This window comes from Culicoides brevitarsis, chromosome 2 (genome assembly GCF_036172545.1).
Source record: "Culicoides brevitarsis isolate CSIRO-B50_1 chromosome 2, AGI_CSIRO_Cbre_v1, whole genome shotgun sequence".
NCBI classification, from domain to species: domain Eukaryota; kingdom Metazoa; phylum Arthropoda; class Insecta; order Diptera; family Ceratopogonidae; genus Culicoides; species Culicoides brevitarsis.
In genome coordinates, this window is record NC_087086.1 from 36,533,480 (window position 1) to 36,559,215 (window position 25,736).

The window sequence follows — 25,736 nt, forward strand, 5'->3', positions numbered from 1 at the left end:
CAGTTTTTGACACAGTTTTTTTGCTCTTGATTTAGTTTTCAAATCAAAACTATGTCAAAGAAAAAATTTTTTTTCAGTTTCAATTTTTTGGCAGTTTTGAGTTATAAAATGATTAAAAATGATAAATTAGAGCCCTGTGACAAATTTTTATCCATTTGGAGCAAAATTTTTTTTCAGTTTTTTTGCTCTTGATTTAGTTTTTAAAACAAAACTATGTCAAAGAAAAAATTTTTTTTCAGTTTCAATTTTTTGACAGTTTTGAGTTAAAATAAATTAAAAAATTAATTTAAATTTATCGTAAAAATAATTCATTTTTTCACTTCAGGGCAACAACCATGGATCAAAAATATTTTTATTTTAAATGCAAAAATTTTTCAAAAGCGGAATTCCGTTAAACATAAACCCCTTTTGCAAAAAAAAATCATGGCAAACATTTAATTTAAAATTAATTTGAACAAACAACAAACAAATAGTTTAAAGGTCATTATCCATCTCCGGCACTTTTAACATGACACGTACACGTGAATCCTCCCTTTTTGCATGTAAAACAAGCCATTAACACATTTCTCCAAATCAATCCCCCTCAAGTTAAGTTACAAACAAGATCACAACATAAACATTTATATTTACATGCCGCACACATTTGACACATCTCCTTAATATTTCACACAAACACCTCGTGCACGACGTACAAAACTTAATACTGCATCATTTCAATTCAATTATCAGCTTTGCCATGCTATTTTAATACCTTCATTCGTGTCCTTATTTCTCTGTACTCTCGAACTCGTAGCGCTTCGTATTTTATTATTTAAACTCTGTAAAATTGATGGAGACGATAATTGATTTGATGTCTTCAAGAGCCGTAGATACGAGAGAGGTGATAGATGATGATACCGCTCTGTTATAAATAAAAATGTAAATTCCTTTCATATGCACACACGGAACGAGATAAGGTAATCGACGTTGTTGTTGATGATGATGTAAAAAAAAGCAACATGAAAAAATGACACATACACACACAAAAAAACGTTGGGGTGACACAGAACGTTGACAGCCGACAATAATGACGAAGCCTCGTCGTAGTCGTCGTCGGTGTCGTAGAGAAAGGTAGATGAGCGTAAAATGTGTGTCATGAAAAATGTAAATAATGCAGACGAAAACCGACCGACCGAAGTATCTTCCTACGGAATTCACACAAAATTCGAGAGAAAACTCGGGAGTTGGAGAGAAATTGTTGAGAGTGGCAAATATTTCGTTCTCGTGTGCAAAGGAAAAGTCATGTCAGGTGAAAATTTTGATGGAAAAGGATGAGAGGGAGAGAGAATTGAAGCTCTCTCCATTTCAAAAACCGCTCTCACAACACTTGATGGTAATTGAAAATGTACATATTTAAATAAAGCTTTTGGGTTTTTTCGAGTTTTTTTTAGACGAAAGTGGTTTTATGAAATAGTTCAAAAAATTATTTTTAATTAATTTTTAAAAATTTTTAAAAAATTAAAATAAATTAAAATAAAATATTTTTTAAAATAAAAAAAAATTAAAAAAAAATTTTTTTTGAAAAAAAATTTTTACCCATGTTTTTAATTTTATTAAAAAAAAAAAATAAATTTTTAAAAAAAATTATTTTAAGAAGTTAAAAGAAATTTTTTAAATTAAATAATTAATTTTTTTTAAATTTTACTAGCCTTGAGACACTTTTTTAAATTTTTATTAGACAAAGTTAAATGTAAATTTTTTTTTAAATTAATAATAAAAATATAAATTTTCTTCAAAAAAGTTAAAAAAAATTATTTTTTAATTTAATTAAAAAAAAAATAATAATTAAAAAAAATTAAAAATCAATTTAAAAAAAAAATTTATGAATTTTCATTCAAAAAAGTTTAATTAAAAAAATTTTTTTTTTCGAATATTAATAAATTTTTTATTTAATTAAAAAAAAATAAAAATTAATTTTAATTAAAAAATTAAATTAATTAATTTAAAAAAAGTATGAATTAAAAATTTTTTTTTTAAATATTAATTAAAAAAAAATTATATTTTTAAAATAAAAAAAAAATAATCTTAAAAAAATAATTTGTATATAAAAAATAATTAATAAAAAAAAAATAAATTAATTAAAAAATTAAATTAATTAATAAAAAAATTAAATTAATTTAAAAAATAAATTAATTAAAAATTTTTAAAAAATTAATTATTAAAAATTTTGATTTTTTAATTTTATATTTTTAAAATAAATAATTTTTTTAATATTTATATTTTTTTAAAAGAAATTTTATTTTTAATTAATTTTTTTTAACCAACAGACCTCTAAACTCCCCAAAAACCAAAATTTCTCTCGCAAAATCCCTCAAAAAATCGTCTAACACTCCGAAAAGCTCGCCCGAAATCAATGTACGACATTTGAAAAGCTTTGCGCATCGTCACACTTTCTGTCTCTGTCACTCCAACACCCGAACTCGCACAGCAGAAAAGGACACCGAAAACATATGACGTCGCTCATGCCGTTTACCGTACACATTTTACACAAAAGTTCTCCAGGTCCCAGGTCCTTCATTGCAAAACTTGTGTAGACATCAGTCGGAACAAGGACGTCATTTGCGTAACATTGTCTCTCTTGCGTGATATTGCGAAGGAAAAAAAAATATAAAAAAACAGAAAATTAATCAAAAAAGTTTCGGAAACAACAAAATTCTTGCGGTTTTTAAAATTCGCAATTATTGAAAAAAATTTCGGACAACAATTTAAATTAAATTCGCAAAAAAGAGAGAAATAAATAAATAAAAGTGGAACGAAAATCAGCAGTAGCAGCAGCATCCGAGACTCGTACGCGCGTGTTGTCGTCATTTTCGTCGTCAGTCGTGCGCTCGTGTATCTACGGGATAAAATATTAACCTATATAAAATAAATGTGAATGGATGTAAAAGAAGAAAACGAAGAAGAAATCAAAAAAAGAAGAGAAATAATAATAATAAAAGTGTCTGTTTTCTTTCATATTACGACGACGACTGCAAGGAAAAATCCCTAAATAATAAAAAAAAAGAAAAATAAATGAAGCAGTGAGAAAAATCGATAACTTTCGGAAAATATTGCTAATAATAATAAAAGAAAAGAAGAAAAATACGAAAAAAAATTATTTCTCGTGAAAAGACGAAAAATCACCATGAAAACATAAAATAACCGAGCGAGAGAGATACATTAATAACAGCAATAAAAAGTTTTATAATACCAGCATTTTTCGCGTAAAAAAAAATAAAAATAAAGAATTTTCGGATTTTCAAGGGAATTCCCGCTTTTGAGATACGAACGCGATAGACAAGTGTCTAACAAGAGATAAATTTTATCATTTTTCGCACATGTGTGAACTTTTCTCTCGTTAACGACGACGAACATCGTGTCTATATGGCTGAAGTGAAGGTCAAATAATCTCGCAACATAAAATACGATACGATAAAAAAAAGTGAGATAAATGACAAAAGCGAAAGAAGGGGGAGAAAGAAAAAGAAAAGAAAACAAGCTAAACATAAATATTCCCTCGGTGATGACGATGATGCGATAAGAATTTAACCGCACAAAAAAAAAACAAATAAAAAAAAAATACGAGAAATTGTAAGTAAATTACATAATAATAATATTAAAAAGTGTTCAAAAAAAAAATTTTTTTTTTTTCAAATTTTTTCGTGTGTGACTTCAAGATTAAGACATTAAAAAAAATTCAAAGAAAAAAGAGACAAGCACCTGCGTGTGTCAAAAACGTGCTGAGTGAAGTTAAAAAATTTCAAACAAAAAAAAAATGAGGAAAGAGTAAAACCACGAAAAACATGACACACAAAACGAACGACGACGACACAAAATATTTTTTAGTGAACCGCATGAGACTTGTCTGTGTGTGGGAGTGTACTGAAGACCACAGTTTGCTTCAGTTTTTTGTTGAAAAAAAAAAGGAAACAGGACAAATGACACACACGTGGTGTTCGGTGATGTACTGTTGAGTTTCAAAAATGACATGCTACTGAAGAGGGAGATTTTTTGTTTGAAAAAAAAAAATAAATTAGTTGGAAAGTCGTCACACGGTGAAAATAAAAAAAAATAAAATAACGAAAAAAGTTTGAAAGTTTTAAAAGTAATGTTGACAGGGAATTAGTGACCTACTTTGAGAGAGAGGATGGGTGAAAATGAACAAATATTTTTTTTCTTTTTTAGATTTTTTTTTTACAGAAAAATATTTTTTGCTGTTTCAATAAAATATTTTTTTAATTAAAAATTGTTTAAAACAAAATTCAAAATATTTAAAGTTAATAAATACTTTTTAAAAAATAAAAATTTAATTTTTGAAATAAAAATTTTAACATTTTTTAATATTTATTTATATTTTTTTATGAAAATAAAATTTATTTTTTTTTTGTATAAATATTAAAAATTAAATAAATTTAGATTTATAAATTTTTTTATTAATTTTAAATTTTATTTTTTTAACGAAATTTTTTTTTTTTTTAATTTAAAAAAATTTTAATTAATTGATTTTCTTTTTTTCTTTTTTGATTAGTTTTTAAAAAAATTAAATTAATTACAAAAAAAAAATTTTTTTTTTCTTAAAGAAAATTTAAATTTAAAATTGATTTTTTTTAATTTAAAAAAAATTTTTTTCTTCTTTTAAAAAAATTTTTTTTATTAATAAAAAAAATCAAAAATTTTATAAAAAAAAATAAATCAAAATCTTTCTTTAGAATTTTTTTTTATTAATTAAATTAATATAATAAATTAATTTTAATAAAATAAAATTATTAAAAATTAATTAATAAAATAAAAAAATTTAAAATTAATTAATAAAAAAAATTAAAAAATCGAAAAATTTTTAAATATTTGAAAATTAAAAATTGTTTTCTAATTCTCGATTAAAAATTAAATTTTTTTAAATAAAAATATTTTAAATAAAGTTATTAAATTAATTAAAAAAAAAAAATTAAAAAATTAAAATCCAAAAATTATTTGAAAATTAAAAATTTCGATTAAAAATCTTTTTTTCGATTAAAAATATTTAATTAAAAATATTTATTTAAAAAAAAAAATTAATTAAATTCAAAAACCTTCAATATTCAGACCTTAAAAATCTAATTTAAATATTCTTACCCTAAAATTCTCGAAATAAATTGAAAATTCTAATACCAAATATTTGACATCAAACAATAAACTTTTTGTTTGTTTCTTGAACCGCAAACACAAAAAAGCTTAAATTTTTTTTCTAAGCCTACCCTTCATATAATAAAATATTCAGAAATTGAACAAATTTTAACAAATTCCCCGAAAATCTATCAATAAATTATTCATTAAACTTTAATAACAAATGGAACGGAATATTGCATTAGGTAAAAAATTTGAATGGCATTCTTGGAAGGTCGATTTGACCAATTTTTTATTTTATTCATACAAAAAAGAGAGAAAAAGATCTAATTCTTATTAAGCTTGTTTTCCCATAAATTTATTTTTTACTCAAAATATCATGAATTTTTTTTTCGTAAATTATTATTATTGAGAAAAAAATAAAAAAAAAATATTTTATGAGAAAATAATCATTTTTTACCCATAAAAATAAAAAAAAATAATTTTTTAAGCACGAATTTCAGCTCAAAATCTCCAACACCAAAAACCAAAAAATATTTATAGCTTTAAAACAACCTCATTTAAAAGTAAATTAAAGGCCAAAAATGTCTGAATAAAATATGAGGTTTAATGAATGTTGTAACAAAATACATAAAACTGACTCGAAGCATCCCCAAGTACTATTTTGTTGGTATTTAATATAATGTATCCACATTTTTCCCTTTTATATAGCTTCGCATAGCACAAAAAAGGGAACCATCTACCGCGTTTCACATTAAATGTAATATTTTCCTCTCTTCCTTCTCTGCCATCATAGAGAGTGTTTTCGGTCGAAAGATCATCGCTTGAGGTGAATTTTGTGGATAAAACTTGTTCCGGGTACCAGACGTCTCCATTTACTGTTGCTTTTTAATGATAGGCGGATTAAATTTAAATAATAAAATATTGTGTGATGATTAAAAAAGTAACAAATGACGTATTTGCTCATTATTTTTACGCTTTTTTGCCTAAGAAGAAAAATTTTATTCGCCGTCGTATCATTTTTAATCTCTTAATTCTATACATTTTTTGTTCTGTGTGTGTGAAAATTCGAAGAAGAGACAAGGAACGAGCATTTCTATCATCTCATCATAATCTCTCTGTGTGTGAGTTTTTTTTCACTATTTTGCCATATCACACAAAAATTGACAGAGAACGTCTCTTGGTTGTGTGTTTGTTCATGGCAGATAATCCGCCTATTCTGGCGCTGCTTTGTCTGTTTCTTGATCATTACAAAAAAAAAATGTGATACAAACAGCTCGGACGTTGTTAGTTTTCTTTCATCTTTTTATGAAAGGTTTTGACTGATTGACGAGGCGTCTCCATTTTTTTGCTTTTCGATAAAATATCGTCTCGTCGTCAAGTGTCAACAGAGACTTAGAGGAGAGACATGAGGTTCAATTACCCTCGGCAGAGACGAAAAAGGAGATTTTGTTGATTCATGCAAAGAGATAAAATTTGATTGAATGATTTGAAAATAAGATAAAAAGAAATTAGATTTGGAAAGATGTCGTGAAAAGATATAAAGTGATCGCATTTTTCGAAATTCTGGAAAATTTTCGAATTTTTTCTTCAGTTTTAAAAATTTTTCATGAATTTTTCTTCATTTTTTAAAAATATTTTCTAAATTTTGATGATTTTTTAAAATTTTTTAACTTTTCACAATTTTTTTATTTTTAATTTTTTTGATAAAATGAAATTCTGGAATTTGTTTTTCAAACTTAATATTTTTTTTATAAATTTGCTTCAATGTTTTTATGTTTTTTTAAAATTATTTTTAAATTTTGCGAAATTTTTTACACTTACTTTCTGTTAAAATTTTTATGAAATTTCCGAATTTTTTTTTAAATTTTTCTGAATTATCTTTCAGTGTTCTAAATTATTTTTTTAAGTTTTGGATTTTTGCAGTTTTCATATCTTTCAATATACCTAATCTCAAATTTTCAATTTTTATTTAAATAATTTTAAAAAATAAAAAAAAAATTAAATTTTTTTAAGAAAATTTCATGAAAAATTTATATAAGTTTAGAAAAAAAAAATTTTCACATAAACAAAAAATATTGTAGAAAAAAAATTAAATTTATTTTAAAAAAATTATTTAATAAAATTTAACAAAAACAGGCAAATTAATTAAAATAAAATTCATTATTTAAAAAAAAAATTAAATTAATTTATTTTTTTTAAAATTAATTTAATTAAAATATTAATTAAAATTTATTTACTTGTTGAAATTAAAATAATTTTTTAAAAATAAATTTAATTTTTTTCCAAAAATTTTGTGAAAAAATTTTTTTTGAACTTATGTAAATTTTTCATGAAATTTTTAATTATTTATCAATTTATTCTAATTTTAGAAAAAAAAAAAAAAAACTAAAAACTAGAATTTAAAAAAATATTCTATAATTTTTTTTTAAATTTTTCTTGATTTTTTATAAAAAAAAAAATTCTAATATTTTTTAAATAATTTTTTTTTCACAAATAGACGACCATAAAATATTTCCCAATTTTTTTCTATAAAAACGCTCCAAAAATAATATGAAACAATAAAATAATAAATTTACCTCTCTCTCTCCTTCTTTCAAAATTTTTTTCTTCCTCGAAAATCCTTCACACAACTCTCAAAATAGAAATAAAAAAAAATATAAAATAAAATAAATCCACGCGAAAAATTACAATGTAATGAGATTTTTTTTCTCTTCCATTCCATAATAAATTAAATTTTTGACGCATTTTGCGAAAAAAAAAAGAAATTCAATTCTCGCCCTATACCACGCGATGTCTCGTCGTCTTCGAACAACGATGATTTTTCGTTTTTTTTCTTTGTCGATTGTTAATGAAATTCCGAGAAAAATGACGAAAAAGAACACAGACAGATTGTTTTTTTTTCTCCGCTCCGTGTGTGTTTGCAAAGTGTGTCGACCTTTGTTTGTTTGTGTATTTTTTGAGTGAAATGTCAAGGAACGATTTATTTACGATTTTGAGGAAAAAAAGAAGAAATAAATTACGCGTGATGATGTCAAAAATTGCCTTGAATCATTTTTCACGAATATTTTTTGGCGAATCGTCTTGAAGGTAATTTCCGAATTGTCTGACACTTTGGGAAAACACTTTTCGGGCTACATTTATGGCCCATTGAACGTTAGTGTCTATAAATAAACAAATAATTTCCAAGACAATGGATGTTGTCGACAACTTCAGTAAATTTACCCAACTGGCACTTTTGTTTGCTTTTCGGTATCTTTCGAAAATTATGAACAAACAAAGGTTAAACTATTGATTAGAATTGCCGTTTCGTTACAATTCCGAACAAATTTTATGATTATTAATAAATTTCTTCGGCACGAAATTTCAATGGAGGTGTTGCAAAGTACACAATGGAGTACTATTAACCCTTTTTTAACGCAATAAATATCATTTTTGTCGACCTCAAACTATTATTATCGGCTTTCAGTGTCGAGCGAGCTACGGATTGTTAGTGCTTTTTTGTGTTATTTTCACAGCTGAATGGATACAATTGTGTCTAATTTTAAAATATTTCGAGTGTTGTTTTGTTTATTTGTGAAATTTTGTACAAAAATTTGCCCGTTCTTTGTTTAAATATCGAATGAATGACGTCGGTGAAATTAATCGAATGAAAAAAATTTTGAAGTTATTCGGGCTTTGTGTTTGAGTAATGATGAGAAAATTATTTGAATGGGAGGATTTTTACTATTTTTATGAAAAATAAAAATTTAAATATTTTTTTACAATATAATTCATTCTAAATTTATTTAAATTAAATTAATAATAATTTTATTTAATAAAAAAAAGTATTAAAAAATAATTAATTTAGTTTAAATTTTAATAAAAAAAAAATTAATTAAAAAATTTAATTTAAAAAAAAATTAAATTAAAAATTTTTAATTAATTTTTTTAATAAAAAAATAATTTATTTTTTAAAAATTAATTTGATTATTTAATAATTAATTTTTAAAAATTTAAGAAAATTAATAAATAAAATAAATCTAAAATTTTTTACTGAAATTAACTTAATTTTTATTATTATTTATGGTTTTTAAACAAAAAAAAATAATAATTAAATTTAAAAAAAAAAATAAAATTTTTAGCGGTTAATTTCTTGAATTGACATTTAAAAAATTTTAACATTTATTATTCAATTTTTTGACAAAATTATTTTTATTAAATTTTATTTAAAAAAATTATTTATTATTTTTGGACAGTTTTTATATATTTTTTAAGGAAGACACTTTCAGTATTTTTCAAAAAAAAATTTTAATAGTTTTTAAAATTATTTTAATTTAATTTAGATTTTAAGAATTATTAAAAATTATTTTAAAATTTTATTTCGATATTTTCTAAAGTAATATTTTATTTTCTGAATTTTTTAAACATAAAATTAATTTAAATTTATAAAAAAAAATAAAAAAAAATATTTTTTACGTTTAAAATTTTTAAAATCAATAATTTTTATTTTTTTTTATTAAATAATAAATTAAAATTTATAAAAAAAAAAAAATAAAATAATTTTTTTTATGTAAATTAATATTTTTTTTTACAAAAAATTCACATAATATATTCTCAAAAAATAAAAATAATTAATTGAAGCATCCAAAACCATCAATTTTTGTCTCCGTGTCTCTGAATCATCAACAAACAAACAACAATCATCATTATAATTATCATGAAAGCCATTTCCACGCGCCAAAAATGTAAATAAAATCCTTACCCATAGGCAGACACGAACACACACACAGATAATGGCAAGCCGAAAAATCTCGTCAAAAAGTTAAATACGACACTTTGTTCACTTTGTTCCGCGTTTGTCGTTAATGATAAATGTGTTGTTGTTGCTGCTGCTGCCATGCCACGTTTGAAGCTCAAATTAACTGTGTCGCTTTATTATTATTTAACGCAAAGATTATATTTTTGTGGCAAGTTCGTGGAATGTTTAATGATGATGTTTAACTTTTTTTTTTGGCTCGGTGACGAATATTAATGGAAGGATTTAATTTGTTAGAAAATTAAGGAAAAAAAAATGTCTCGAAGGAAAAGATGACGAATGACAAAAAATCGATTGGAAAAAATAATTTTTTTCTTGTCTGTTTTTTATTTCTGTTAGGAGTTGTCGAGGAATTGGCTAAAAATAAAATGAAAACGTAGAGAGAGCAATTTCAATGCAATAAAACAGATGTCACCTATATTTCCCGTTGTCTTCGTCTTTTGTTTGAAAATCGATACGCGATACAATTTATTTTATTTTATTATTTATGGATTTTTTATCGTCGTCTTTTTTTCTAAGGAGTGTTGCAAGAAATATTGCGATTCGTTGCCAAATAATGGAAACGTCTGGTTTTTTTTATTAAAAAAATAAAATAAAAAATATTAAAAATTAATTAAATTTAAATATTAATAATTTAATAATAAATTGAATTATTTATTTATTTTTTTTTTTTTGAATAATTAAAATTTAATAAATTTAAAAAAAAATTAAAAATTATTTTAAATTTATTTTAATTCAAAATAAATTAAATTAACCTATAATAAATTTATTTAAAAAAAAAATATTTTTTAATTTTTTAAAATTAAAAATTATTAAAAAATTTTTAAAAATTAAAAAAAAAAAATTAATAATTTAATTAAAAAATAAAAAAATTATTTTAAATTGAAAAAATAAATTTAAATTAATAAAAATTATTATTAAATTGAATAAATAAATAATTAAATTTAAAAATAATTTCAAAAAATAATTAATTAAATAAAAAAATATTTTAAATTTATTTTAATTTTTAATTTAATGATTTTGATTTTAATTAAATTTATTTTAAAAATTATAATAAATAAATAAAAATAAATTCAATAAAAAAAATCAATCATCACAAGATTATTTGTGAAAAATTGCAACTGTTGCCTTGACAGAAAAATAAATAAAAAAAAATCAAATCCATAATTTTCATCGTAAACGACCCATTTAGAAATCCCCATCCTTCCATTCGCCAGAGCGGCAGAAGAGAGATAACCATCACACTAAAAAACATTAAACGAGGAGCCAACAATTTTAATTGCCTTATCTATGAATGAATCGAAAATATTTTCCTCTCGTGCTTGTGCCTTGCTGCATGCATGCTGCAGGTGTCGTTATGAAAGTGAAAATCCAAATGTAATTGTTTTTTGCTACGAGAGAGAATTTTAATAGGATTTTACACACCTGACTGCAGGATGCCATGCAAACATTTATCTCTCCAGCATTTTCCTGGCATTTCCCATTTTTTTTCTATTTTTTTGCCCTGTTTTGAATAATACTAACAATAAAAATGCAACAAACACAAATTGATACCCAAAAATTCATTTCTCTCTCTCTCTAAAAATTTGCTGCAAAATATTTTAACATTTAAATGTTTAATGTACATGTGCATAAAATAGGCATATTTTATTTTATTTCATGTATGAAGCTCCAGTGTGAGGATGAGGATGCAAAATTAAAATTGCCAAAGGTGCAATTGGTGCCATCAGATAAAATTTTTGGTATAATTTCCATTTGTTTGGATATTTCCCTAAAAATTAATTTAAATTTGTTATTTTTCTTCCATCTCTTTTCCTCTCGTTTCTCTTCTTGTCTCGATTTGTAGGCAAAATGAGGAATTTTAAAGGGTGTTAAAATAAATTCAAATAAAATTTATCAATTTTTCGTTCTATTTTGTGCTGCGTGTAAAATTTAGGAGGAATTTAAATCATTTTAACAGGTTCATAGAATAAATAAAAGTTCATTAAATGAGAAATAGAAAATTATTTGGCTTGAACCTGATGTGAATTATTTTTATTTATTTTAAAATTGTTGATTTAAATTTTAAAAATATTTTTATTATTAATAAAATTTTTCTCTGATTTATTTTTTTTTTTTAAATAATTAAATGAAAATTTATTTTAAAAAATTAAATAATATTTATCAAAATTTTTTGTTTTTATTTAAAATGTTAAAAATTACAAAATAATTTATTTTTAATTTATAAACAAATTTTTTTTTATTTTTGATTTTTAAACAGTAAGCTTTAAAAAAATTTAAAAAAAATATTTATTTTTTTTTTAATTTTTTTTTTTAATTTTATTAAAATTTAAATAAAAATATTAAATTTGAAATTAAAAATAAAGTTTTGAAATTAATTTAATTTAATTTTTTAATTTTAATTTTTTAATTTATTTTTTTTTATTTTATTTTTTTTAAATAAATAAAAAATTTAAAAATAATTAAAAAAAAAATAATTAAATATTTTTTATTTATTTATTTTTAATTTATTTATTTTTAAATTTTTTTATTTTATTTTTTTTTTATGTCATCTAATATTTATTTTAAATCCTAAAAAAAACTCATTAGCAACTCCAAACCATGAAAATCTAAGCAAAGCAAAAACGAATCCAATTACCGACTATCATTTAAACCATCGCAGTCATCATATCGCGACAACAAAGTGAATAAAATTAACGCAAAAAAACCTACAAATGACGAGTGATAACGATCAAATTTGTTATAATAATTATTAGCATTAACATAAAACTAGTGACTCTCATAAAAAAAAACTTGACAAACTTCGATGAAAACGCGAAAAAAATAAAAATTATTTACGAGCGATTGTCACGTGACCCGTTTTCATTCAGTTTTTTTTACACATTTTTAATCGTCGTCGGTAGGGTTTTAATGCAACTCATTATTATTACAAACCCAGCAATTTTTCTTCCCTTTTTATTTTTTTTTTTGTGTAATAATCTGACATTATCATCTAACGTTGCGGCTAAGTATCAAAAAAGAAAAGTTGCTTAGCTAGATAATAATTAAAAGCTAAAAACGAGGGTTTTCTTTCAAATAATCAAAAATTTCCTTGAAAAACTTGAAATTTTTGGCTTATGCAATTTTTTTTACGGTATTTAACCCATTTTTTTCGAATAAATGGAATGAAAGAAATAGAGAAAAATTCTATTAAATAATTTTTTGCACTTGTTCGAGTTCGTTCATGTACAATTTGTAGAGTTTGACCTTTTGTTGAGTATTATTTAATCCAATCAAGCTCTTTCTTTGGTAATTGTTGTTGACCTGAACTTTCAGTTTTAATGCTTCATGAATTGAATGAGTGATTTTGTGATTTTTTAAAATTTATTTTTATGAAATTGACATAATTCTATATTAATTTTTTTATTTTTAAATTAATTAAAAGTAATAAATTAACTTTAATTTAAAAAAATTAAAAAAAAAAAATAAATAAAAATAATTAAATATTTAAAAAAATAAATTTCTTTTATTTTAAATGTTAATTTTGACTCAAAAAAAATTAAATGAAAATAAAATCTATAATAATGATTCACACAAAAAATATATTTCGGGTCAAAATTTTAAGTCTAAATGAATTGAAAGAAAAAATAATATTTAAAATATTAAATTATTTTTAATTCATTTTTTTTTTAAATTTAATTATTTTTAATTTATTTTTTAAAATTTAATTTAATTTATTACTTTTAATTAATTTTAAATTAATTAAAAATATATTTAAATATTATTATAATTAAATTATTTTTTTGAAATCTATTAATTTTTTTTAATTAATTTAAGTTTATTGATTTTTTTTAAAATTTATTAAGAATTTTATAATTTTATTTTAAAAAAATAATTTTTATTTTAAATTAAATTAAAGTTTTTAGTAATTTTACTTTTATAAAATAAAATTAAAAAATTTAAATTTTTAAAGTAATTATTTTTTTTATTTATAAAACTATTAAAAAATTAACTTTTTACTTAAATTAAAACAAAAAATTTAAATGTCATAATTAAAACCATAAAAATAACTTTGAGGTCTTCTTTTGTTAAGAACTTTCAAGTACCATACTCTAACCCACAAAAATTTTAACCAATAAAACTTTATTTAGTAAGAATTTTTTTTCAAGTAACTAACTTCACTTTTCATTAGCCATCCCTATAATTTTTATTAAAAATAACTGACAGGAGTTAAAAAAAACTTTTATTTTTTTCATAATTCTCGTAATCACGCGATTATTTATGAGACTTTTCCACGTATTTACGTTGCGATGAGTGCTTAAAAGTATGTAAACACAGTGTCTTCGTGTCTCGTGTTTGACATTCGTGGGTGCCATAAGACGTTGCCTGTAAGTGGGTTACACACCGCAAATAGGCTTTAATTTCTTAAATCAACATTTTCACGGCAAGCAACCGAATTTTCCGAAGTAATTCCAGGGAAAGAAATTCGATTAACTTTTTTCCATCCGTTTTTCATTATTTTTAAGTAAATTTAATTTTTTTTCTCTTTCTCTTGTTTTACTTACAGCATTCTTCACTGCCATCATCATTTACAAAAGAGGAAAGAAAAAATATTAAACAAAAGAGAAACGAGATAAAAGTGAATAAAAATTACAACAAGTAAGTAAAAGTGCTTCGTCTTCTCTTTTTCTCTCGCAGTGCCTCTTGATTCATTGATGAGATAAACGAGTGAGATAAAGACGAGAACGACGACGATTCGAGGAAAAATTTAATTCAACGGGAAAAATATGTGAAAATTCTCGTTTAGAAAAATAAATTTGTGTCGTTGTGACTAAAATGACTGCGATTCATTACAAAAAGTGAAAAAGTGAGAGACAAAAAAATAAATAAAAAAAAAAACAAAAACAGACGAAGCAACAAAAGAACGCAGAAAAAATGAGTTTCCAGGATTAATTAGTTAATTAATTAGAAATTACAAAGGTGAGTAAAGAATTTTTTTTCTCCTTCTTTCATCTTTTCTTCTTCACAAAATAAAGTGTGTCGGGCGAAAATTGATTGTTGTTGCTTCGGCAATTAAGTCCCGCCTTGTTGCGTCAAAATGTAAATCACGAGTTAATGGATGTAATTAAAAAATGATGAGGATATTGACGTCTTTGCAAAAAATCTCACAAAATATCTGTCCTCCCAAGAAATTGGAAAAAAATCGCTCGAAGCGAAAAAAAAGTACAAAAAAAATTCTCGGAAAAATAAGAAATAAATAAATTTATGACGCCCACAGCTATTTTATCCGGTCGGCTAATGTTTGGTGACTTTTTATGGGAAGAGTCTTCTTCAGTCTCAGCGTTGATTTGAATGCAAATTTTATTCATTTTGAAAAAATGTGAAAAGTCGTTGCTTGACAGGCAATTTGCATGGAAAATCAATAAATAAGGGAGAACAAAGTATTTAATGGAAAATGGAGAGTTTTTGATTGAATAGATTAATTGTTGAAAGTGGGTCAATTTTGAAGTGATTTATTGAATTTATTTAAAGTTTTTTAAAATTTTAAGGAAAATTAAATTTTTAACAAAAAAATGTTAATTTTTGGCAATTTTTGTTCGAAATTATGAAAAAAAATTAAAAAAATAATTTTTTAAAAAATTCAAAATTTAAAAAAACGACCGAAATTTTATTTATAGAATTTTTTAATTTAAATTAAAATAAATTAAAAATTTAATAAATGGTTTTTTTAATAATTAAAATCGAAAAATAATTCAAAAAATTTAAGTTTTAAAAGTTTGTTGGTTTAAAATAAAATTTTATAAGCTTAAAAATAAAATTAAAAATAAATAAAATAAAATAAACTTTTAAAGCAATAGTTAAAATAAATTATAAATAAGTTAAATTATTAAAATAAATTAAATAAATTAATTGAAAATAAAAAAAATAAAAAAAGTTTTTTTAATAAGGGAGAAAAATTTAATGGAAAATGGAAATGAAAATTAAAAAAAATTGTTGAAAGTGGGTCAATTTTGAAGTGATTTATTAATTTAAAAATTTCAACTTTTTGAAAAAATTTTTTTTTAAAGAAAAAAATTATTTTTTAATTTAAATTAAAATAAATAAAAAAATTTAAAAACTATTAAATAATTTTAAAAATAAAATTTTGCAAATTTTTTAATAAAAATTTTCGAAAAAAAATAAAGAAAATTTAATGTAATTTATTATTTTACAAAATAAAACTGCATTTTTTTTAATAAAAAATTTTCAAAAATGCTCAAATAATTATTTTTTAAATATTTTTTTAATTCAATTTTTTTTTAAAAATTTTAATTAAAAAAATAATTAAATTTAAAAAAATTTAAATTTAATTTTTTTAAAGCATTAATTATTTATTTTATATAAAATTATTTTTTTTTTTTATTATTTTAATTTTTTTTTAAATTTTTAATTTTAATTTACATTTTTATTTTATTAAAATATTTTTTTTATTCAAAAAATTTTTTAAAATAAAATAAAAATTAAATAAAATATTTAATTTTTTTTAAAATATTTAAAAATATAATTTTAATTTAAAATTAATAAAATAGAAAAAAAAAATAATGGACAATTATTCATTTTTACTATTAAAAATTACAAAAAAAAAAAAAAATTCAAAAAAAAAAATTATTAATTTGCAAAAAAAAATGATGAAATTCGATTTTTTTCTTATTTTTAACTAAAATTCAAATAAAAAAATAAATTTCATGAAAAATTAAATTTAATTATATTAAAATGTGTCAAAATAAAAATCTTTCCATAGCAATATGGAATTAAAATAAAGACACTGTCATTTCCAAAATCTCCTCCAATCTCATTTCACTTCAACGCTACACAAAAAAAGTGCAAAGCAGGACAAAAAACAAACAAAATCCTCTCCATCTGTTTATTTTCCTTTAAAAAAAATGGCAAAAAATAAATATTTTCCAAAGACAATATAAAAGTAATTAGGACTATTGCGTTAAATTATGTCTCGTTTGCTTATAAATGACCGACCTTCGTATCTTTCGCACACAAGCAGTTGTAAAGTCTTCGTATGCAACATTCTTTCTATTTTTCTTCCTTCTCTCGTTTTTTTTTATAATTTCTTCATTATATTCCGAAAGAAAGATAATGTGGCGGAATGTTTCTCATCTTCCGTGCTCCAGACTCGCAACGAAAAAGACAATTTAATGGTTTTCCGAGTATTTTCATGCCATTCATGTATTTAATTAAATTTTAATGACCAAACTACCATTTTCCCGTTTTTGCCTCATGGCATGCTAGAGATCCACATTTTACGGCTCAACTGAAGGATTTTAATATATTTATAAATAAACATCTTCGTTTCTTTTCATCTCTCGTTCTTTCTTGGGTCGTTCGAGAGTTTTTAATGCTCATGTCCATTTCTTTATAAAAAAAAAAATTGTGAGTAAAAACGACACGTAAATGTTTATGGGGATGTCTTAAAAATTGTACAAACGAAAAAAAAAGTTGCATGCATTTCTTCCTTCGCTTCACTTTAACTACCGACGAAATTTACGACTGACATGTATGAACTGTTGTTGGGCGAACAGTTTCGTGCCAGCTTATGGCTTTATCATTGTTGTTATTATTAAATTTATGAACTTTTTACCCCCTTCTCGTATTTTAGACGGTATTAAATGTAAAGCTGCTGCTGTTGGAGATAAAGTAAAACGGAGAACAAACAAATGACATTTAAAACTATTTTCAATTAAATTACAGGCATGCGTTTTGGAGGGACAATAAGGGATGCAAATTATAGTGAAAAATACTTTTTAAAGTAAAATAAGGTTAATTTAACATCTTCTGGAGAGTAAATTAACATCTTTAGGAATTATTTGAAAAAAAATTCTAGAAAAATTAACAATAGGTTTACAAAATGGGTCAGTTTAACGCATTTTGAGTCGATTTTAATTCTTTAGGTGTTAATTTACTTCCTTAAAGTGTTAATTTAACAACTCTTAGGTTTATTTTTAACACTTTCCGGATAAATTTAATCCTCTAATACTTTAAAAAGCTAATTTTTGGGTGTTTGAAATTTAAATGAAACTAAATCAGGGTAAGAAAGTTTCTTAAAATTATTTTGTATGTTAAAATATAAGAGAAAAATTGAGGTTATGTTTTGAAGTATGCAATGAATATTACATTTCCTTTTTTCAAATTTTCTCAACTTTCTGTCATTTTTTTAATTTTTTAAACTTTAATTATTTTATTTTATTATTTTTTAAAGTTAATACCTCATTAATTGAAAAAAAAAATTATTAAAATTTTTTAAAATTCAAAATTAAAAAACTACTACTATTAAAAAATTAATAGTTATTTTTATTTATTCAATAAGGTTTAAAAAAAAAATATTTTAATTTTAATTTATTTTTTTTAAACTTTATCAAATATAATTTAAATTATTCCCATTAGATGCTAAATTAACCCCTTTCTTCATTTGAACTTCAAAATGACCTGTAACCCTTCAATCCAACGTCACAAAAAAAGCTTTTACTCACTCCTTTGACTCTTTATCGTTCCTCAAAAAAAAATCACATATCACTTCCAAAGAAAGTACGATCAAAAACTATTTCGAATCCCTTTTCAAACCCTTTTTCAGGTCCCATGACAGACAAAAAACTCTCAGATTATGACAAATTTACATGCGTCTCACACCGAATATCACACATGTGACAAAAGTTTTTTTTATTTCAAATTTCAAACCGAGAAAAAAATCAACAACAATATAAAATATTTACCAACTCATTTTCCTCCAACGACATTAACGATTTTTTTTGTGGTTCCCTTTCTTTATTTTTTTTTGTTCCTTTCAATGACTTTTGTCCAGGGAAATTTTTAGAATTTTTTTTTTTCAGGTAACAAGATTTTTTTGTTTGTTTAAAAAATGAAAAGAAAAAAAAAAGAAGTAAAGGTGAAGACAAAAAGTGAGCGTTTTAAATAATTAATTAGGGTACCGAGATTAGGGAACGTGGATTTCATAAAATCCAAACCGAAAAAAAATTGTGACAAACTTTTTGAAGGATTCGTCGGCATTGGCAGGTGTACGAGCCAAAAAAGGAAAACTTTCTCCTCAGACTTTGTGTGTGTCGTGTTTCGTTTTGTTTTCCTCTGTTCTCAACTTTGTCCTTTAATTTCTTATGTTTTTCTGGTTATTTCATTATTATTATAAAGTTTTCGTCTCCTTCCTCGTTTTTTGGTCGGATCACAATAACTAGAGGTAGGTAAGAAATTTCCGTACAGACAAAAGGTACATATTGTTCGGGATATAATTTGATAAGAAATTTATGTTTCCTCTCTCTTGTTTCTTGTTGTTGCTAATTTTTTTCCTCTCCTCTGTTTGCATTATTATTATTATTTTGATTCATGTTGAAATTTGTCGGTATGGGATCGACAAGATAAGTTTTGTGTTCCCTTGTTTTGCGCATAAAACAATCAAGTCGCAAGACAATGAGTGCACAGGTGCTGTAAGAAGGTTATGAATACCAACAATGAGCAGCAAAAAAGATGTTTTGATAAATCAAAGACAGTTTTTGGGGTGCAAGACAAAGCAAAGCAAAAAAAAAGTTGATAAGGAACATTCATTAACGTGATAAAAAGGGACAGCGTTGGATAATCTTTCCGTGATTTGTGTTTCTGATTTGATAAGCGAGAGATAATAAAATTTAAGATGTTTTGTTTAGTCGGAATAACGATCAACTTTTGTTTAGGATGTCTTCGAAGGATGATGATGAATGGAAAGTTTAACGGAGGTAAGAAGATTAATGAGCTTACAAATACTTAATTTGGAGCGATTTGGAGGAAAATTGGGTGATTTGATAAGCCGGGGTTTTTTTTTTTAGAAAAATAGTTAAAAATAAATAATACAAAAATTAATTAAAGAAAAGTTAAGGATAAGTTTTCTATGAAATATTTAACATTTTTAAATAATTATTAAAATATGAAAAAAAAATATTAGGAAAACATTTTATAACTGATGCTTTAAATTTTTTTTTTTTAATTTTTTAAAATTTAAATTAAAATTAAATTAAATTAAAATTAAATTAAAAATAAATTAAATTAAAATTAAATTAAAATTAAATTAAATTAATTTTTAAAATAAAAATAAAAATTAATTAATTAATTTTGATTCAATTTTTTTTAAATTTTTTTAAATTTTAAAAAAAAATAAAAAAAAAATTAATTTTAATAAATTTTTTTTTAATTATCAGGAAAAAATTTTTTTATAACTTTAAAAAATAATAAAATAAAATAATTAAAGTTTAAAAATTTGAAAAAAAACCATTGGAAGTTAAGAAAAATTGAAAATATGAAATGTAATATTCATTGCATACCTCAAAACATAACCTCAATTTTTCTCCTATTTTTATCAAACAAAATAATTTTAAGAAAATTTCTTACCCTGATTCAGTTTCATATCAACCAAAAAGGACTTTCTTCATTTCTTTTCAAAGAAATTTTCCATTTCTCATCCTCCAACCCAATTTCCAGCCCCTTTGGCGTCTTCTTTTCCCCCGCCATACTTCCATCCGCTCCAGACAGAGTAATTTCCTGTAAATTGAAATTGCGACTTTCACTGGTTTGTTAATGCCTTTTTGCGCCTTTGTACTCCATTAAAAGCAACTTTTAGCAGAAAGGAACTTAACTAAATGCCTACACAAAGCTAATCCCCAATCCATAAAATTATTTATGTACATTCCGGAATGTCCGTACATCAGGCATCAACTTGGCATTAACAAGCTATTAAAAGGCGTCGTATTTTAAATGGAAACAGAATTATCATCAAACATAAACAACAACTTCGATGCAAATAAATCACTTTCGTGTCGCCTTCGTTGTAGAATAATAGAATTTTAATCGTTTGTCTCGTTATTCGTCAAAGTCTTAGGGAGAGAGAAACAGTTAGTCAGTAAGGAATTTTCTTGTTAATCTGTTTGTTTCATGACAAAAACATCAGGTGAGTGATGGATCGAAATTTCTGCAAAAGCTTTTGAAAAGTTTCTTTTTTTCTTCGTCGTCCTTGTCCGGCTTTTTGTTACGCAATCGATACAATAGGCGAGCAAAAAACAGCATTAAAAGGGTTGAATGGACAAAAACTAATATGTTAATGTAAAAACTGCGCTCGTTATCGTACGTACAGAAAAACCTTTTTATTTTACTTGAAAAGCAACCTCAGAGAGAAAACTTGTAGGAGAAAATGTATTGAATGACAAGGCACATAATAACAATAATAACGTTGAGCTCATACAAAAAAAGAAAACTGCCTTATTGTTATGTATTTCCTGTGTGATCCATTTTTATGCAGAATGAACAATGACGAACCTTTACCGTTTTTTTTTTCTTTCTACAACGAGTAGGCATTGAAAAGTCTTGGTGATGTCATAACGAGCAATTCCGCATTCACCCTGCCGGCGATTTGAATGAACATGAAGCGAACGAAGGAAAATTGAATCAATGATGTTCTTGAAAATGGCGCTCAATGCGATGGGAATGATAGTACCTCTTACTTGTCTGTCGAGGCGAATGTATGAGGTACCTTATGGTAGTTAAGAATCTGTTTTCTATGGGTAATCTACATGGGGCGTTTTTGAAAGAAATTGCTTCGTAAGGAGTCTGTCAGTTAAAATTTTACTTTTTCAATTCCTGTTTTTAAAAGTTGAAGTCAATTTCAAAAGATTTTTAATTATTTCTGTTTAAAGGTTCTGAGGTTTAAATTTTTCTTAAAACTTTTAATAGAAATTTTTTGAAAATTTTCTTTTTGAATTATAAACTTTCTTTCATGATTAATATTTTACAATTAAGTCTTTAATTAAATAATTAATTTCTTTTGATAAAAAAATGCTAAAGTTATAGAAGGTACTTCATGAATATTGTTCAAGGTCAAAAAGGTCAAATTTCAACAAAAATTAATTTAATGGATTTTCTTGAAAATAAGTTGAAAGTTGGTCATTGATTCAAATAAATAAGTGACTTTTTCTTATGCTTAAGCTTAACTTAAGATAAAGTCAACTTATTTTAAACCTCAATTGTCAGTTTCCTTCATATCGCTATTAACATCATGAATTCGTTAAATTTTTTGCTTGGTTTGGATTAATTAGATTATTTTTGCTTGGTTTGGATTAATTAGATAGGATCTTTTGCTTGGTTTGAATTAATTGGAATAGATTTACCAACTTGGATTAGAGTTTAGAATGAGCTTCGATATTTTTAGGCACTTTTAATACAGTTAGGTATGCCAAAGAGGTACTTGAAAACTCCAAACCCACTAAAAATGTCTAAAATCTCAAAAGCTCATTCCAGAATTTTGAATTTAGGTTTTTTCGATTACTTTAGGCCTAACTAACACAAAACCATCAAAAAATCTCATGCCATTTTTTTTTTTTCGATAAAATCATGAAGCTTTTTTCCTGAAAAAAAATTAAAAGAAAAAATTACTGAAAAAAAATTTAAATAAAAAAACTTACCAAAAACTCATAAAATGCGCTCTCATCTTCTTTTTCTTCAAATTCTCCAATTTCCCTCACTTTTTATCGTTAACCTCATTATTCTTCTTTTGTCTCTTCCTCATTTTCTTCTTTTTCCCATGCCATCCTCTCATCTTACGGTTTCTTAACAGTAATTTTCCGTCGTTTAAAGTTACGGGCTATCCCAAACTAAGCATACGACAAAAAATTAAACGGGATACGATTCTACCATAGAAATTGTTGACGTCGAAAGTGATATTAATTTCGAACGATTCACCTTTTCGCCATTATATCCTCATACTTTTCTTAAATAGGGGACGAAGATCAAAGTGACAATTTATTTACGTAACTTTTCATCATTAGCTCGGCTCGTGGCTTAAATAAGGGCAGGTCAAGGCTGTAAATTTATTTTTATATCGATTAGTTAAAATATGTTAACTCACCTCCGTTATAATTATTAATGCAATCGACAGTGCATAAATTTTCCAATCTCACTTCCCGTCCATCTGCAAAATGAATAAATAAATCGATTTCGCGTTTTTTTTTAATTATGAAATATCCCGAATACAGAAAGAGAGAGAGAGAAAAAGCACCGCAATAATCAAATGGTTTTTTTAGTACTCGTTTAAATTTTTTTTGCGCTACATCGCCACAAACTCGTATTTTTATTTTTTCGAAAAAATAAAAAATTCATCAGCAGTACCAGAATATTTCCTGTGACTCTGTATCTCTGTGTCGGGCACCATTATTATAATAAAACAAGAGAGCAGAAGAATTTGAATGGAAAAAAAAGTCGGGAAAATCAACTAACAGAAGTAGGTTAAAACAATATTTGTATAAAAAGTGCAACACTGAATGAATGAATCCGTCGTAGCTACAACTTGCGAATTGCCAGCTTTTTTTCCGTAGTTGTTGTTATTTTTCCTACAAAATATGCAAATCTGGCGATGCCGATGTATAATATTGTTATAATGTGTGTGTGCATGAGGTTTCAGTATTTTTTTTATGTCGTCCTACTCTCTCCTACTTTTTTTTCCGTTGAAGCCATATATAAGCCATATACGAGACACTAACCAATATTTATTATTGTGTACATGTGTTTGGCTTATATTGGTTTCACCTGAATCAATAATTTTGTTAGGTTGTTGTTGTGATTTAGAATTTTTTTTTTTTTGCTATTTTGTATTGAGGAAGGAAGACTGGCTTGGCATATATTTTTATTATATATTCACTTTTCAAATTGGATTAGAAGCTTTAATCAAAATAAAAAGAATGATGCCAATAAAAAATATAAAATAAAAGGGTTGGAGGAGAGGAAAGGCGGCAAATATAACGAGGCAGAGAGCAAATGAATTAGAACGAAAATTGGGGTGAATGATACTCTTTTTATTTTTAGCACAGGTGAATGCGATGGAATTTATGATGAAAAAAGGGTTAAGTGTTTACAAAAGAGCTTAAAGGGAAATGGTTTGAGTGAAAGGGAAATACGTGAAAGTGAAAGTGACAAACAGGTTATGGGATGTTCTAAAGAATCATAAAAAGGCTTCGAGGTAACTTTAAATTACTTTCAAGTCTTCCATAGAAGTTTTGAAGTTTCAAGAATCGATCTTGAAGCTTTATGAAAGTCTTCAGAGGTTCAAGAATCGATCTTGAAGCTTTATGAAAGTCTTCAGAGGTTCAAGAATCGATCTTGAAGCTTTATGAAAGCCTTCAGAGGTTCAAGAATCGATCTTGAAGCTTTATGAAAGCCTTCAGAAGTTCAAGAATCGATTTTGAAGCTTTCTGAAAACCTTTAGAGATTCAAGAGTCGATCTTGAAACTTTCTGAAAATCTTCAGAATCGATCTTGATGCTTTATAAAAGCCTTCAGAGGTTCAAGAATCGAACTTGAAGCTTCATGAAAGCCTTCAGTAGTTCAAGAATCGATCTTGAAGTTCTATGAAAGTCTTCAGAGGTTCAAGAATCGATATTGAAGCTTAATGAAAATCTTCAGAGGTTCAAGAATCGAGCTTGAAGCATAATGAAAGTCTTCAGAGGTTCAAGAATCGATCTTGAAACTTTTGAAAGCCTTCAGAGGTTCAAGAATCGAGCTTGAAGCTTAATGAAAATCTTCAGAGGTTTCAAGAATCGATCTTGAATCTTTCTGAAAGAAATAAGAACTTCAAGAACCAACTTTAAGTTTTCAAAACTTCCTTAAAAACTTTTCAATCTTCCACAAAATCAATTTTTATTTCTCTTCTGTACCAAAAATTTTCAACTTGCCATAAAACAAAAAGCATCCTTGACAATATTTCACTATTTATTCACAAATTCCCCAAAAAACACAACATCCACTAAATCTCGCATTAAAATTTCATGACAAAAGCGCATTTGACTTGCAAACTCATAATTTCCGAATTCCAGACACAAACTCACATGCTTTGTATTTGCCGAGGACCAACCAACAAAAAAGACATCGACACAGCCTGAAAAAAAAGTAGAAAACAAAACGACATGAAAATTTATTGCACCTAAAACAAGTCACACACATGTACACATGAAACAATGAATTATACAAAAATTTATACTCTACATGGCCTTTACTTCAACAACGGGCCGGAGAGAGAGAGAGGAGAACTACTACTGCCTCCTATAAAATGCATGCTTACAAATAATCTTTTTTTTTCTGTCGTATTTTAAATATACGAAAAAACGACGAAGAAAAAACTGCAGCGAAAGAACATTGCTTTGCTAAAAACATTATCATAATGCATACGAAATATATTACATTATGGAGTCAGGAGCATGAAACGGGACTTTTCACGTAGCTATGGCGAGCATGCATAATAGATAATGTCTCCCTGCTTTCATTGTGTACGTGTGGCGGTGGCTCCAGCAATAAATTTTGAAAGAAATTTGTTTGGGTCATATGTTCATTTTTGGGCTTTTTTTGTGTTATTTGAGAAAAAACAAAAGGAACAAAGGAAGGCACTTTGTCATTGTTTTGTCTAAAGTTTTTTTCTAAAATAACTTTAAACAATAAGAAATTAGGTCACGTGGTTTTTTAAATTATTCTAAAGAAAATTTTCTCATATTTGATCACGTGGTTTTCGAAAAAAATCATAAATTTCACTTAAGGGATTAAATAATTTTTGTCAAAAAAAGTCACGTGGTTTTCCAATTTATTTCAAATAATTGTTCAATGTTCAAATATTTGGTCACGTGGTTTCATATAAAAATTAACGAATTTCTCTATAGTTATTCAAAAAAAAAATTTTCAAATTAAGTCACGTGGTTTTTAAAATTTATTCAAGCAATTTTTCTCATATTTGGTCACGTGGTTTAACCAAAATTGAACAAATCTGAGAAAAATTG

At 24.4% G+C, this 25,736-nt stretch overlaps 1 protein-coding gene across 1 annotated transcript in view; it reads left to right on the top strand.

Annotated features, from left to right (window-relative positions):
• The first annotated feature begins 14,831 nt into the window (after positions 1 to 14,831).
• Positions 14,832 to 25,736, top strand: part of LOC134831159 (uncharacterized) — a 57,265-nt gene continuing 46,360 nt past the window's right edge. Inside the window, exon 1 of the mRNA XM_063844818.1 lies at positions 14,832 to 14,878. The gene's annotated coding sequence lies outside the window, so the exon portion shown is untranslated. The remainder of the gene's footprint in view (positions 14,879 to 25,736) is intronic.